This window comes from Sciurus vulgaris, assembly GCF_902686455.1.
Source record: "Sciurus vulgaris genome assembly, chromosome: 2".
NCBI lineage: Eukaryota > Metazoa > Chordata > Mammalia > Rodentia > Sciuridae > Sciurus > Sciurus vulgaris.
Window position 1 is genome coordinate 182,174,132 of NC_136462.1, and position 16,608 is coordinate 182,190,739.

General features: G+C 49.7%; 1 protein-coding gene across 3 annotated transcripts in view; it reads left to right on the plus strand.

Annotated features, from left to right (window-relative positions):
* The first annotated feature begins 1,112 nt into the window (after nt 1–1,112).
* EPB41L1 (erythrocyte membrane protein band 4.1 like 1) overlaps nt 1,113–16,608 on the plus strand; it is a 118,542-nt gene continuing 103,046 nt past the window's right edge. Inside the window, exon 1 of one of the 3 annotated variants that reach the window (XM_079128116.1) lies at nt 1,113–1,233. The gene's annotated coding sequence lies outside the window, so the exon portion shown is untranslated. Of the gene's footprint in view, nt 1,234–1,561; nt 1,713–16,608 lie in introns of those variants that run through there. The other 2 variants (XM_079128115.1, XM_079128114.1) reach the window with 2 other exon arrangements.

Sequence of the window (16,608 nt, forward strand, 5' to 3'; positions counted from 1 at the left end):
TTACTGTGCCCATTAAATGACAATAATAAGTAAAGCTCTTAGAACAATGCCTGGAATATGAAAAGTTGTTCCAAACAAGTGAGTTATTCGTTCTTATGATTATATTTTCCCTCCTGGACTTTCCAAGCCATACTACAGAACAAACCTAGATAAGTCATGCTAAGTACTGCATTGGAGTCTTAGCTCCTTTAGTTTTGCCCTCTTAGTATATGGAAATCTTTGGCAGTCCAAACCAGGTCTCCCTTCTCTGACTTATATTCTCAGTTGCCCACTTTGAATCTGCCCTAAGTATCCTATACTGGAGGCTGGGACCACAGGTATGAATCAGAATTGTTAGACTTCACATTGGCTTTGTGCTGCCTGGAGTAGAGACCTAGGACCCACAAAATGGGAAGAATCATGGCTGCCACGTTAGACATGTTCAGGGCCAAGTGGAAAAGGAGCCTGCATTTAGGAAGCCTTTGCATATATCTGGATTTCCAGTAAAAACCCTGCAAGAGCGTGACATTTGCTTCTTACTCATGTTTCTTTGCTTTAGAGTCTGAAAAAGGAGACTTATTTTTCCTGCACTTCTGGAGGGCCTGGCCCTGCCCCAGGAGCCCTAGGTCAGGAATTCCCATGGTTTCTTCATCTGCGGGACCGGGACACTAATTGGTGCCCTACCTTCTCCAGATGCTATCTTGGGCTTGCTGTATGTACTGGGTTAGTTCCTCCCTTTAGGTAGTCCGAGTCTATGTTCAGAGCAGGACCTGAACGGGTATTATAAAGGCCTATGGTAGTTAAAACCCTAGTTTAGAGAAGCCCTTTACTTTGGGTGTACCTTGGGCCTGTGGAGTGTGGTTATTAGGGTCCCAGGCCCAAGGCACAGCCCCTGGCGAGGTGCGGGAGTCCAGAGGTGCTACCACCTGAGACTGGCTGAAATGCGCGGCGCGATCCTTCGCGAGCTCTGGCCGCGGGAACAATAGGTGGGCGGCGAGGAGGCGGGTGGGCGTCGGCCAGGTCCCGGCTGGAGGTAGACAAGGCGGGCGAGCCGGGCGCCGGGCCGCGAGGTTAGCCCCGAGTACCTCGCCTAGCTCCCGTCCTCTAAACCAGGGAAAACCGAGGTCGGCGCTGGCAGAGACCTGAGAGGAGGTGGGGGCTGGGACCGCGAGGGCTAGGAGGCCCGGGGTGGGGTCTTGTCCTCTTCCCCTCCTGGCTGCTCGTCCCCAGCCTCTGAGGTCCGTGGCGGCTCAGGTAGGTGCCCGGCCCACGTGGGGAAGCGGGCGGCGAACCTCTGCTCCAGGCCGGCTCAAGGGGCTCAGCCCCCTCCTCTGCTCCCCTCCCCGGGGGCCGGCGCGACTCCCCCCAACGTGCGGCTCCAGCCCCAGCTCCCTCGATCTGGCGGCTCCGGCGACTCCGGCGGCTCTGAGCTTCCCGGGCTTGTGGCGGTCACCGCTGCTGCTCGCTCGCTCATCTGCCCGCCGCTGCCTGGGCAGTCGGGATCGCCGCCGCCTCCTCCGGGGGAGCGGGCCGGGGCGGGGCGGAGGGGGAAGAGGGGTGTGGGGGGGTAACGGGGAGGGGGCTGAGCGCCGTGGGAGGGAGCGAAGGAGCGAGAGAGCGAGCGGGGCATTTCTGCGCAGCTCGAGTGCGCCTCGGAGCCCGCCTGGGCTGCCACCGGACGCCAGGACCGAGGGACATACAGCGCCCGGAAGCAGCGCCGCCGCCGCCGCCAGGTTAGCCTCCCTCCTGCCGGCCCCGGGGAGTCCACGGCGCTGGAGCTCGAGTGCGCCGGCAGGGCGATGGCCGAGGGCTGCGGGCTCTGGCCCGGACCCTAGAGCTCTGACAGGCGGGCGGCGGGCTCCGGGGGGCGGGCGCCAGCCCTGGGAGCTCCGGGCTTCGACTCTGCCTTTCGGTACTAGCGCGTGTACGTGTGTCGGAGTCCACGTCTCCGGGTGTGTGTAGGGTGTGAGCGCGCGTGTGCACGAGGGTCTGTGCAAGTGGATACTCGGTGTGCGCGCGTGCGTGTGTGCGCCGGGTGTGCATCAATGAGTGAGGGTGTGTGCCCAGCATGTCTCCGCACGTTGGGGCTGGGTGGTATGTGCATACTGGGTGAGGGTCTGTTTGTCTGCGCGTGTCTATCTGTGAATGTGTCTGAGAGAGGGTGTGTCCGAATGTGTAGCAGTGTGTGTACATCTGGGTGAGGGTGTGTGCCACTGGCTTCACTTGAGGCTGGAGCCTGTGGCGGTTTGTGTGTGTGTGTGTGTGTGTGTGTGTGTGTGTGTGCGTGTCGCTGTGTGCACGCCAGTGTGACTCCCCGTGTGTGAGCGTGTGAGGGCGGGTGTGTACCCGCGTAGCCCCCGTGTGCGTGTGCGCGGCTTTGTCTCCGCACTGCCGGGAGGAAGGGGTGGGAGCGGCGGCCAAGGCGCTGCCATCGCCCAGAGCCGGACACCTGGCCTGGGCTGTGGGTGGCTGCGGTGGCGGGGCGTCCCAGCCGGGCGGAGACTCCCTGCTGGCAGGTGGGCAGCCACACCCCAGGGGCCGGAGGGAGCTGGGCTGACAGTGGAGCCCGCGTTCTGTGCTGAGCTGGAGCGGAGGGCGTGTCCTGCTTGAATCCTGGGTGTGTGTGTGCTGAGGGGGTGGGTGGATGGGTGTGGAAGGGTGGGTGTGTGAAGGCGTGGGTGTTGGGTGGTGGTAGCAGCGACAGCGGTCTTCAGGCTGGTGACCCAGTGCGTTCAGAGATCAGTTTCCTTGTCGTGGCAAAAGATTGTCACCCAGGGCCAGACCCAGCCTGGTCAGGTCAGCAGCTCTCCCACCCTCACCATGCCAGGCAGAGCAGCAGCTCAGGTGCTCTAAAAGGACTAAGAAGGAGAATCACTCTCTTAAAGAGCCAGTGCCTCCACTCCAAGGAATCCCATCTCAGGAGACTTAGCTACTTTGAGAGATGTCTCTGGGTGTGTCTACACCTTTCCCCATGTATTGGGGCATGCATGCATTTCAAGATCTGTATTCTGTGTGCATGTGTATGTTTCCCCTGTGTGTTTCTTGTGCATTTGGGGTACATATGTATATTTTATCAATGAACAGTGAATAAGGCATCTCTGATATACATGTTTGTCTGTTTTTATATTTGTTTTTATGTATGTATAGCTGTTTGTATATTAGTTAGTGAGTCTATGTGTGGGGGTTTGCAAGAAAAGTGCCATTTTACTGCCAACTGGAATAGAAAAGAAAAATTCTGCTCAAGGCCACTTTGTTTTAGAAAAACTGGGTGAAAAGGAAGTTTGGAAATTTAGTCCCTGGCTTTGTGGGTTTTAGAGACTGGTACTGAAATGTAGATAGATTGGAGTTTGACAAGAACATAAGGATACAGAGAAACAGAATCTTGTAGAAGGAATTGTTCTGGGAGAAGGATATGTGAGTGCAAGAATTCTTCCTTCAGTTCCAGTTCTTCTTCCTATAACTTCACCTCCTCTTTGCTGCTTGGTTTGCCAGAATAAGTGCACAAAATTTGGAATGGAAAGGGAGGGAACTGGTAGTGTAAAAGGAAGGAAGGTGGATGGGTGATAGAATTGGGGGCCAACAGCAGATTTCTGTGATTCTTAAAATGTTCCCTGCCAAAGACTGCAGAAGCTGGGGAAAACTAAGCTTGTTGTCTCCTTCCCTGAATACCAGGATGGGAAAGGCTCTGTCCTGCAGCTCAGGAACCCTGCCTGCATTTTGGTCCAGGGGTCTCCTTTTGACTTTGATCAAACCCTTTATGCGTTTATCTGTTCACTCAGTGCATTTTATTAAGCATCTCTTATGTTAAAGGGTCTAAAACTCCCCAATCCTTAGTTTATCTGGGGGGCAGCGAGGGGGCTTGATTTGGGGTCTTTGAGGCCCCTTCCCTTGCTCCGAGTGTTAGTTTGGTTGTTACCCAGATGTAGGAATTCACTCATTTGTCTCCAAGGATCCCAACCATGGTCCCCACTTATCATCCACAATTCCTTTTCACTCTTGCCTAGAGAAATGGTTCTCAAAGTGTACTCGGCTCACCACTTGCAGCAAGGTCACCTGGGAGTTTATTAGAAATGCAAATTCTGAGGCCCCATGCCAGACTTACAGAATAAAAAAATCTGTGGGTGGGGCCCAAATCTATGTTTTAACAAAAGTAGGTGATTCTGACATAACTCTGGAGCTCAAGAGAAGTGCAGACAGGGAGTCAGGACCCTCCTCTAGGCTGAAACACCTGAAAAGCCCCATCCTCCTCCTGTCCTCTGCCTCATGTACATGAAGTAGAGCCACAGCCCTACCTGGTAGGTAAGGGTCTGGTTTCAAGTCCCAGGTCTTCCTTGTGATCTTGGACAAATCACTCCTTTACTAACTAATGCAGTGACTCTGACAGTGTCTGCTCTTGGCCAGGTTCTCAGCATGAGATTTCTTGCTCTGCTCATTGTCTCCAATCCTTACCTTGACCTACAAAGTCTTGCAAGATCCAGTCCCTGCCCACCTCCCTGAAATCACATACTGTCTGACCTTTTAATTTACTCAAGCACCAAGAACTTTTGCCTGTGGGATTTTGCACACTCTGTTCCTTCTGTCTAGCACCCTCTTCCTCTGCTTCTTATTCTGGCAGACTTCCCTGCTCAAATTTCAGCCCTGTGGTCATTCTCTGGAGTGGGCGGTGTTTGCCAACTCCCTAGGATGTCAGTTTCTCCTGTTATACATTCTTTGAGTTCTCGTCTCATAGGGCTTATGAGAATTTGTAATTACACATGAACTTGTTAGTTGTCTGTCTCCCCTAAGTAGACTGGAAATGCCACCTGGACAGGATCTTGCTTATTAATCTTCCTTCTGTCCCCCACAGTGACAGCTTATGACTTCTGTTCAATAAATTTGTCTGGTGAATTGACTTATAAAATGGGAGATGGTACCAAATGACACCCAAAGTTACCCCTCAAGCCCCAACAATGTACTAGCTAAGCAGGGTGCAGACTTTTCTTAAGAACATTTATCTGTCTTTTTTTTTTTACTGCTGTATTTCCTGGCTATAGATTTGAGCCTCCCACCCTGAACTGTGTTCCTCAGGCTGTAGTGAAGGCAGGAGAAAGTTCCCTGAGAGACACAGTCTAGTTTGTGTTCTGTGTCTTCCTGGATTAGGATTCTGCAAGAATGAGAAGAGGAAGAGCATTGAATGAGGAATTTAAAGATCTGTTATGTGACAAATCACTTTCCCTTTTTTTGCATGTTTCTTCTTTGGTCAAATGAAGGTATTGGGATGGACATTGTACTTAGTACAGTAATTATCCTTTCTCTCTCTCTCTCTCTCTCTCTCTCTTTCTTTCTTCCTTTTTTTTTTTTTTTTTTTTTTTTTTGGTACTGGGGATGGAACTCAGGGACCCTTAACCACTGAGCCACATCCCCAGCCCTTTTTAATATTTTATTAAGAGATAAGGTCTCACTGAATTGCTTAGGGCCTCACTAAGTTGCTGAAGTTGGTTTTGAATTCGTGATCCTCCTGCCTCAGCCTCCCAAGAAGCTGGGATTACAAATGTGCACCACTGTAACCAGCTCAGTAATTTCCCCCTATCCACCAGGAATATATACCAAGATCCCAATGGATTCCTGAAAGCGGGACACACACACACACACACACACACACACACACATATATGTATATATATAAACACTATGTTTTTTTTTTTTCTATTAAATACAGAACTTTCACCTTTTCACTTAAAGGAAGCACTTCACAGTTTCTCTTTGGCATAGAAAATTGCCAAAATCATTATTATGCTTTGGGCCATTATTATGTAAAATAAGGATTGAATACAACCATTGGGATACCAATACAACAGTTCCTTTGCTATCAGATGGCTACTAAGTACTAAAGGGCAGGTGGCCTATACAGGGTGGATACATTGGACAAAGGGATGATTCACATCCCAGTCAGGACTCAGCAGAATGGTGAGATTTCATCATACTACTCAGAATGGCCTACAACTTAAATTGAATTGTTTATTTCTGGAATTTTTCATTTAGTATTTTCAGACCACAGTTGACTAAAGGAATTTGAGACTATGGAAAGTGAAGCCTCAGATAAGGAAGGACTACTGCAGGGGTAGCTAGCACTGGCTCTGAATTCATTCAGTCTGCCATGTACTAGTTGGGTGGACTTAAGCAAGTGATTGCATCTCTTCATTTTCCCACCTGTAAAGCAGGTCAATAATAGTCTCTGTTTCAGAGCACTGTTCTGAGAATTAAATGAGGCAACATATATGGAATGCTTAGCACAATGTGGGGACATAGTAAACATTTGATAAATGTTAGCTATTATTATTCAACATAATAACATTCAACATTCTTGAATGCCTTTGCATTGGGCTCTAGTCCTTCAGAAAGAGATATGTCTACAACAATGTCCACAGACTGGGGGCAGGGGCAGACATGTAAACATGCAGTACCCCAAGGACAATGTACAAGGTGCCAGGGTGCGGCTACTTATAAGGAAAAGTCTTTATGGAAGAGAAAGAGAGATGGTGTTTGAGTCTGACTCGGTCTTCAAGGTAGTTGCAATAGTTCCATGTCTTTGGAGCAGAAGGTGGCTGGTGGTGGGGACAGGCGGGGTGAATGGCTAGAGATAAGGCTGAGAGGAAGGTTGGGGCCAGATCTGTTACAGGCTGAAGAGCTTGACCAAGTCCAGCAGGTGGTGGGGTACTAGGAAGAGAATTAAACCTACCAGGAAGGATCAAATTTGCATTTCAAAAACATCTCTCCAGGTGGTGGTAGAGAATGATTTAGGATAGAAGGGGAGGATTGTTGACTGAAAGAGGTACAGAGGCTGCTAAACAAACTTAAAGGGAGGCCCCAGCAGGGTGGATAGGGGCCTAAACTTCAAGAAGCCCAGATGAGGGACTTTCTCAGGGCTCTCCTTAAACCTCAGTTGTCAATGAATGGAAATCTGGAAACCAGAGTTTGAGAGCTCCAGGTCTACTACTCAAAGGACACTTGGTGTGTTGATTTCCTAGGGCTCCTATATGGATGTATCACACACCAGGGAGTTTGGAGCCACAGAAATTTATTCTCACAGTTCTGGAAGCTGGAAGTCTGAAATTAAGTGTCAGCAAGGTTGGTTCCTTCTGGAGGCTCCCAGTGGCCAAGGCTGTCCATGCCCCTTGCCTAGCTCCTGCTGGTTGCCCACAAGGGCGATCCTTGGTTTGCAGCTGCGTCTCTTGTCTCATGGCTTTCTCCCTGTGTCTCTGTGTCATATTACAAGGACTCATATTAAGTTTAGGACCAACCCTTACACTAACACAGTATCAACTCATTTACCTTAACTAATCATACTTGTAAAGACCCTATTTCCAAATAAGTTCATATTCTGAGCTTCTAGATAGGCATGATTGTTGGGAGAGGGGTCTCTATTCAACCCAGTATAGACAGGAAGAAAAAGAACATAGGCTGTGGAGTCTCACAAACCCTGGCCCAAATGCAGGCTTTGAACAGGACAGTCATGAGCTTTAGGGTAGATCAGTTACTTTTTCTCAGTCTTCTATGAAACAGAGACAGTAGTGCCTACAATAGTGTTATAGTGGTAAGATCTGATCATGATAAATTGTGAACATTCTTGGTGAGGTGGTACACAGTAGGCACTCAATACTTATTACTTTCTCTTCAGCTCTTCCTTCTCTGCCCTTAGCATCTGCGGCAAGTTACTTAATCTTGCTTCACTTTCCTCATCTGCCAAATGTGTGCAAACATCATCCAGCCCTACCTACCTTCCCAGATTGCAAATTCCAGGAGATAATGAGAAAGCTCTTTGTAAATTGCTTAAGGGTTTGTTGCTTTGATTTTTAATTATAATCATCATCATTATAATAACCCTTGGCCATTGCCACATCCATCCGCTGCACTCAGCAGAGCTCAGTGCCGCCCACCCCTCTCCAAGGCAGGTCTTCTTTGCCCCTTTTTGCCTAGAGCCATCACATGAAGTGTGGCTGCTGTCAGAGCTGGGAGGATCTTAGAGATGGTCATTGTCGTTGCCTTCATTAGTCTTGGGAGGGACACTGATACCTGCAAAGAAGTGACACCAAAGGTAACACTGCTGGTCAGGGGCTGTTGGAATACCTTGTTCATGGCTCCAGTGTATGCTCCCAGTAACACTTTTACCCTAACTTTAGCTCTTGAAGCAGGAGCTTGGGGCAAGTGGAAGCCTATATAGGGCTCTGTATAGGTCCCGAAGATGGGGCCCCAGCAGAGAAGAGTTCTGCTGAGTCTGGATCAGAATTGCAAGAAAGGGGACCCTGGATCCCGAGGCAGTGCCTTTGTGGGATGAACAGTCTAGGTTGTTTTGTTGGCCATCTCTGTCTGCTCCAGTGGGAGGGCAGGAGGCCACTGCAAGCAGCATCGTGTGGAGCCAGAGCCTGGAGGTAATCCAAGGCTTCAATGTCCTATTGACAGCCAGAGCAGTGCTTCTCAGCAGGCTATGTCCCTCTAGGCCTTGCGCTGGGAAGGCTCTGGAAAGAGAGAGGGCTTATCCTGTTGTGGCATTTTCCACTAAGTCCTCTTCCTTTCTTTCAAGTTGGGGAGCCAGGCCCTTTCTGGGCACCTGGGTTCTTCCACTTTCCTTTTCTCCCTCCTCCTCGGTTTTCTCTCTCCCTTCTCTCTGCTACCCCTCTTCCTTCCCCGTCCTTCTGTCCAGATTAGAAGTGTACAGCTAAAGTTTCCAGACCCACTTTAGGTGTCTGGTTTTGGGGCCACCAAAGAATTAGATCCTCACAAGAGGCTCACTCTGGTGACTGAGAAACCACTGCTTGCCCTTACTGGCTTCCTCGAGCCAGGCCCTGGGCTAAGCGCTGCACATATCTTATGTCACTGAATCCTTGCAACTGTCTAGCAAGGCAAAGGTTATGATGCCCAGCTTATCAAAGGAGGTAAATGAGTTCCTCAAGGCCTGCCCAGTCCTTAGCCTGCAAGAGACACAGTTGGGATCTAAACCTCCCTTTGCCCAAAGCCCATAGGTTCTTCTGATGGGGACTTTAAGAACATGTAGGTGTCCACAAAGGGACATGCATTTGCTCAGGTTCTGAGAACGAATTCTTGCCTCTGTGAGCAGGGTCTCCAGTCCAGGGCTCCAGCACTCTGCCACAACCTCAGGGACTGGTCTTCTTGCAGCCCTGGAGCTGGCCAGGGCTCTGGGCCCATCTGGTACTGTCCACCTTTGGGAGACAGCCTGCATCAGGAAGAGTTGACAGGTTAGGTCTGAAGGTCATTTTCTGTTTTCCTACCGGCCATCTTAGTTTATCATGGATGCTTTTGAGTCTTTCAGTTAAGGAAGCTTATGATTTGCAAAGAGCACTCATACTTTGCTTTGCTTTGTTTATTGGCTTATGTAAACTATACAGAAGGTCAGGCTTTAGTGTGGCATATTCACACATACATATAACATAGTTCAATCAAATTCATTCCTGTTACCTCCCCTTGACTCCCTCCCCCTTCCTCTACGTTGATGGTCCCCTTTCACATTCATGATGTCCTCCACTTTATTTCCTTCCTCTAGTTTCCACATGAGAGGAAACATGTGATACTTAGCTTTCTGAGTCTGCCTTGTAACATGATGCAAAGAGCAGTTTTGCCAGCTTAGAAGTTACTTGGGGGCTTGGGAATCCTGCGTCAGGCTCAGTGATGGGTGGAACTCTGGAGGAAATGGGCAGAACATGAGCCTGGAGAGACAGTTTCTGTTAGGAAGGGGAAAATAGGAAGCCAGAGTGGCCTGAGGTCCAGCAAGGCAGCCCAACTTAAGCCCAGGAGTGCAGACGTCCTCCTATTCAGGGTCACTAACCTCAGAGTGTCACTCTGGAGTTGGGGCAGCTGCAGTCATGCATTGAGCTCCCACCTACCACACCGGCCTAGCCAGCTGCCTGCCTGAGTAGAATCGACCTTGATGAAGGAGCAGTGACTTTAAGACTCTTAGCCACAGAGCCTGCTCTTCATAGGCAAGGGAGCAGAAATTTAATATGTGCAATGGCTCAAGGGGAAACAGTCGAGCACCCCATCTCATCCCCCTAACTCCTAGGGTTCCCTAAGGCCAGGTTTGTTGAACTTTGCTCCTGCTAAGAGCAACAAAGGGGACCTGGCTAAAACACTCTCTTTCAGGACTCACCCTAGAGATTCAGACTCAGCTGTTTCACAGGCCCCTGTTATTAGCCTACAGATTCCCTGTCACAGTGATCGGGATGCAGATGATTCCCACATTGCCCTTGAAGAACACTGGTCTCACATGTGTGTGAACTTCTGAAATGGTATGCACAATTTTGAGAATGTACATTGTCCCCAGGGGAGGATTCATTGGTTTCATCCAAGTCTTTGAATCCTGACCCATAAAAGTTTAGAACCACTGTCTTCAGGGTTGTTTTATGGAGTTAGCAGGTCTAGAAAAGGGTTACCAGGAAGCTAATGACGAGACAGGTGGAGAAGGCTGGTCTCTGGTATCTCCAGGCACACTGCTGGCTCTGTTGTGAAGGTGCTGAGGGACTGCGGACCAGTCCTTTCCTCTGTCTGGGCCTTAGTTTTTCCACCTGTAAAAGGGCGGGGGGGGGGGAGGTGAGCAGGCTAATACTACGATCTTGCATAGCTTTGGTCTTGGGTTCTGGAAACTGGCCTCCTGTTGCCCAGTCCATGTTCTCTGCCTTTCTCCTGGCTGCCTCCCCACAATCACCCACCTCTGGTGGGGCCACCCTCTGTAGCATCTCCATTCTCTGAGATTCTGGCAGAGCCTGGATTCTGGCTCTTCCTTGTCTCTTTCCTCTTGTTAAACCAAATGCCCAGATGCTCAGGCCTCTCACCCTTTCCCTGAACACTCACCATACATGTACCAGGTGCCTGTGAGTCTGGGGAAACTCAAGGTGGCCTTTTTGCTGGGCTGGATGCATGGGCCGGTGTCCAGGGAAGGGCCAGGAGAACACCTTTCCAGAGGCTCCTGGGACACACCCAGCACTCACCTATGTCTTTGCCCTCGCTCCCTCTGTTCCTCCCTGCCAGGAATGCTGCCCCCACCCTTCCCCAGTCTCTGTCAAAATCCTGTCTGCCTTCTCAAGGCTGAGCTCAGATGCCAGCCTCTGTCCCACAAAACCTTGTGAGCCCTCCCCCAACCTGCACAATGAGGTTCACTTTACCTCCTCTGCATTCCCTTAGCACCTTATCTGTTCCCCTCTGGGGACAAGCTCTGCTTGTCTTAGCTTTGTCTGAGGAGATGGTTGGTCTCTTTCACTAGGCCATGAGCCCTCAAAGCACTGGAATGTCTCGTGTCTCATTCTTCGCTCCCCAGCCCCTGGCACAGTGCTGTGCCCAGAGCAGGTGCTTAATCCAGGCTTATGAAGTTTTATTAGCAGAATCTGCCTCCAACCTGGGGCTGGGCTGGTTTCTTTGGAGCCACTGTGGCCCACGTCACTAACAGGCTGCAACTTCTCACGTATCCCCCCCCTTTATTTGTGGGTTGGAGGAAGCCCAAGTAGGACAGTGGCTAAGAACTTAAATTCCAGTCTTGAGGCAGCTGTTTCCTGACTGTGTGACCTTGGACAAGTCACTTCCCCTTTTTTAGTCTCAATTTTCTCAGCTTTAAAACAAAGGGCTAGGGATGACAAGTTTACTGGGGGCTTATAAAAATTAACCTATATGCTATGTGTAAAATGTTGATATATTGTAAAGAATAAATGGCCAATAAACAATTATAATTCATGATTTTTTAGTTAATGGCTGTCATCCTGTTGTTTTAGCAAATACCTACTGTGTTCTGAGCATTGCACTGCGGGGGCCAGAGTGAGAGAGGAAAAATCATTACGGGAGTTCTGAGGTCTCAAGGTCAAGAGTGGGCAACATGACCCTAGCTCAAGGGTCAGGGTCTGGCAAATACATGAGTGAGTTGAGGAATGAACGATTTTATAGATGTCATGCCAGAGGTGATATTGAGCTAAAGAGCATGAAGTAGGAGGGGCAACAAGAGGCTGGGAGGGGAAAAGGGGGAGGGGGCATGCGTGTGGAGGTTACAGGATGCAGCAAAGAGCAGGGTGGAAGGATCTGCACACAGAGCTCTTGGAGTCAGAATCCCAGCTGGATGGGGAGCATCATTCTTTGTTTTGCCATGAAGAATTTTGGGGACCAATGACTCCCAATGGCACCCCTGAGAGCAAGAGAGAGAAGCCTGGGATGTAGGCAGGAAAATGAAGCCTTTATGTTAGAGGCAGTGAGAACCGGTGAAGCTGTAAATAGGAGAGGACAAGTGGGGGACATGGTCCCTTTTTGCCCAGACTGGAGCTGAGAATGGCTTCAGTTCTGGGCCTCTGCAGGGCTGCCTGTTTGTTTACCTAGCCAAGGTCAGGATTTGAACCCTGATTTGCTTGTGGTTAAAGTACAAACCAATCCCAGAAATATCAGAATTTCTAAAGATCAGAGCCAACTAGCAGGAGAAATGATCTCTTAACCTTACACAGATGGAAGGCAGAGGCCCAGGACAGGGAAACACCACCCCAGAACACTGAGGGAACTGCCCCCTTGAGCTCACAGTGGGCTGCAGACCGAGGCCTGTGTTAGGGGCTGGGGGAAGAGAGCACCAGGGAGCCCAAGGAGGATGTAAATGACAAGCTCACGTCAAACTGGGAGCAATCTGTTGCCAGGGTGTGTGTGTGATCCCAGGCGAGTGGGATGGGAGTGGGCTGGAGCCGTCATCGTCATCACCCCAAGGTTTTCCTTCCGGAGAAGGAGAAAGAACCCTATAGGTGGGATCCAGGGGAATATTGGGATGTGGGAGAGATCAGGGGGTGGCCTGAGAAAAGGAGGCTGTTGCCAAGCAGCAAAAGACATGACTGCATTAGAACAGCACAGGTCCCCTAGCATTGTGGGCCTGGCACAGTCCAACCCTATGCTGGGGCAGGATCACCTCCATGACCGGAAGAAACCAGGGCTCCCAAGGTCACAGCTAGAAGGAATGGAGTAAGGAGCAGCATCCAGTGCTGGGGTACTTCAAAACCATGTCCCTGGCCTGCCCGGGGTGGCTGCTGTTCCAATTTTTGTGAGATCTTGGGGTCTAGGAGATCAAGGAGTTCCTGGCTCAGGGCAAGCCATCTTTTGCCTCCCTTCACTGCTCCCCCTCAGGCTGCCCACCTTGCCAGCCTGTTTTATTCTAGTTTTCCCTCACCCCTTATTGGTTAAAAATACTTACTGAGCACCTGCTGTGTGTCAGGCACTACCCCTGACCTCACAGAACTTAAGTCACCACCTCTTAGCACAGACAACTGTTCCACATTTGCTGGGAGGACCTGGGAGGAGGAGTTGTGGAAGTCACGAGACACCCCTCTGCCTTCTCAGCCTTGTCCTCTTCCAAGGCCCCCTATCTTCAGATGGGACTTCTTGCTGGAATTACCTCCTGCTGAACTGGAAACCAATCACAGTTAATTGTTAAACCTAATAGCTAGTGAGAGTTTCGCCTTGCTGGGCTGGTAGGCAGGGGCTGACAGGGGCGGAGCCACCCAGGTTTTTCTGGCCTGTACCTGCCACCTTTTCCCTACTATACGATCTGTCTTTAGGACTCTCTCCTCTCCAGGGGCGGGCGGCCACTTGGATCCTTTCCCTTGCCTCCAGCTGAGGCGGCCCTGGGAGGTTAGTACTGGCTCCAGTCCTAGGGCCTCTGTGTGAGTCTCTTGGTGGGCAGGGAGGAAAGAGCACCTAGTCCTAGGGACTGACCCAAAGAAGAGGCAGCCAGTGGAAGAACTGACTTTGCCTCCTGCTGGGTCGTGGCGAGGGGGAGATAAGGGAAGGTGTCCTAAACCCTCCACACGGACCTCTGCCCTGCACAGCCATGGCATCTTTCTTTTGCTCTCCTTCCCCTTTAGTCTCTTCACTAGATTTCCTATTCTGGGCCATTCTCTGCCACTAGATTTGGGGAGGAAGGTCCCCTGAGAATAGGGCAAAGGATTGTTTCTTTCTCCAGAAACTATTTCTCTGGCAAGAATGGGTCCCCAAAAACTTTAGGTACAGAGCTCAGGCTTCCATGTCACCTGGCCTGTCATAGCTCCTGACCTTGGGCAGGTGGCCCACCTCTCTGAGCAATAGAGTCATCCTCGGAACAAGGGGTACTATGATCCCTTCCTCACCATCATTATGAATATAATAGGCACCATGGTAAGTAGGCACCTAAGATTAGGCTCAGCTTAATTCTATTAAATGAATAGAACCCATTCTATTCAGATGCCAGCTTACCTCTGAGGCTTAGCTCTGGGTTTGAGTTAATGGGACCACCAGTTCATACCCACAAGGACTTGACTTCAGATATACAACTGCTTTATATAGTAGTCATCAGTCATGTGTTTATTGAACACTTGAAACGTGGCTAGTGTGACTGAGGAACTGAATTTCTTTTGAAATTTTATTGAATATGTAGTGAGGTGAGTTGGTACACCCCTGTAGTCCCAGCAACTTGGGAGGTTGAGGCAGGAGGATCACAAGTTTGAGGTCAGCCTCTGTAACTTAGCAAGGCCTTAAACAACTTAGTGAGACCCTGTCTTGCATCTGCAAGGCTCTGGGTCCAATCACCAATACTGAAAAAAAAAAAAAAAAATTCACCTATTCCTTTATTCTTTTTAAGATGTGGCTACTAGAAATTTTTGAGTTACATACGTGGCTTGCATTATATTTCTTTTTGTGTATGTGACAGGGTCTTGCTCTGTTGCCCAGCTAATCTTAAACTCCTAGGCTCAAGTGATCCCACCTCAGCTTCCAAGTAACTGGGAATAGAGGCATGTGCCGTTGTGCCAGGCCTCACATGATATTTTTATTGGACAACACTGTTGTAGCCAGAGAGTTGAATTGGACACATTTGAATAATAATTCAAGACTATAAAAAGATGAATTATTTGGTTTGGAGGTTAGAGCAGGCCATTTATTCTCCACCTCACCTCTAGTGCTGGGCCATTCCTCTTGGTGGAATGTTACCATGGGTAACCCTAACCCTCCAGATTAAGATAGCTTCTCATGGGTTCTCATCTTGGCCATGCTACTCACTTGCTCTGAGTGTGACTTTTGGCATTTCCCTTTGCTGAACCTTAGTCTGTCATCTAAAATTGATCCTAAGGGTGATGGAGGGACTAACCTGAGGAATAATATAAGGAAGCATTTAGTGCAGTGCCTGACACCTCTGAGCGCCTCCATATTAGCAGTGGTGGTGATTGCCACTGTGACTGGTTATGGGGCTATGACTGCTGCATCTGTCAGCTTGCATTTGGTTTTGTCACTTGTCTGGATGGAACAAAGGAGGAGAAATTAAAAGTTTGAGCATGAGAGTTGGATGGGGACATGGGGGATGCTTTTTATGATAGGTTAGGGGGTTGCTTGCTTTTGGGATAGCTCCTTGGATCTTCCCTTCTGCTGGTGATCAGGAAAGATAAGTCCCCATTTTTCAGATGAGGAAGCAGAGGCCTGTCAGGAAGAAGTCACCTGGTTATACAGCCAGATGGCTAATGCAGGACTTCCCAACCCTATTGTGGTAATGTGGAGTCAGTGCTGGGAGGCCACCACTTGAGGCTGTAGGAGTCTCCTACAACTGGACATCATTTAGTACAACCATCTCATTCTGGAGTTGAACAGAAAAAGATGAGAGGGAGGAGGAAGATGGGGACACTGGGGGCAGACAGAGATAAAGACAGAGAATGCGACAGAGACAGAGAGAGGCCTAGGATCACATGGCAAGATGGTGGACAAGGCAGAGCTGCTTCTTTTTGTTTAGATCCAGCTGCCAGCTCAGCCCCAGCAGGCAGGATGGTGACCCTGCTTGTCAGCCCCCTCCTCTTCTGCCCAGTCCCCAGAGAAGGCTTCTGAGAATGAAGCTTTTGTTTCACCAGCTCCTTCTGGTTTCCTCTCAAGGTAGCTGCACATGTGCACAGGCACACACACATACACACACACACACCACCACCACCACCCTGATTTGCATTTGTCCCCGTTCCAGGTTTTGAGGACCCTGAGATCTGAAGCTTCTCTACACTCTAGATATCCACAGAGAGACCCTGGGCTTTCTCACCAAGGAGGCCTGGGTTCAAATCCCTTTCCTGCTGTAAATTTTCTGTGACCTTGGGCAAGTCATATGTAATTATATTTTAGTGTCAACTTCCTTATCCAAAAAGCAGGAACCAAAATAGCACATGACTGACCTAGTGTTGAGAACCCTGGCTCCACAGCGCAACAGCCAGTGTGGGGTCTCCGCTCTGCCACTCACTCATTATAATAGTATTCAGTGAGTCATTTCACTTTCTGGGTCTCAGGTTCCCCATCTGTAAATGGAGGTTATGATGAGACACCATACAAGCTCTCCAAGTGCATCATTTCACCTAGTTCTCCCTTTGGCCCCACAAGTTGACACTATTACTCCTAATTTCCAGGCAAGGAAAAGAAGTGACTTGCCCAGGCCACATAGTTAAAAAGTGGGGAGCCAGAATTCTCCCCAGGTCTGTGTGACTCCAGACCACAAGCTCATAAACCACGGGGTGTTCTTCCTGTTTGCCCGATCCTCATGTTACAAGTGAGGTGGAAACACCGTGTCCCGCCTGGAGATTGACTCTATGGAGTGTCTGAGTGCAGAGGACCTAAGCCTTCTGCCTCCAG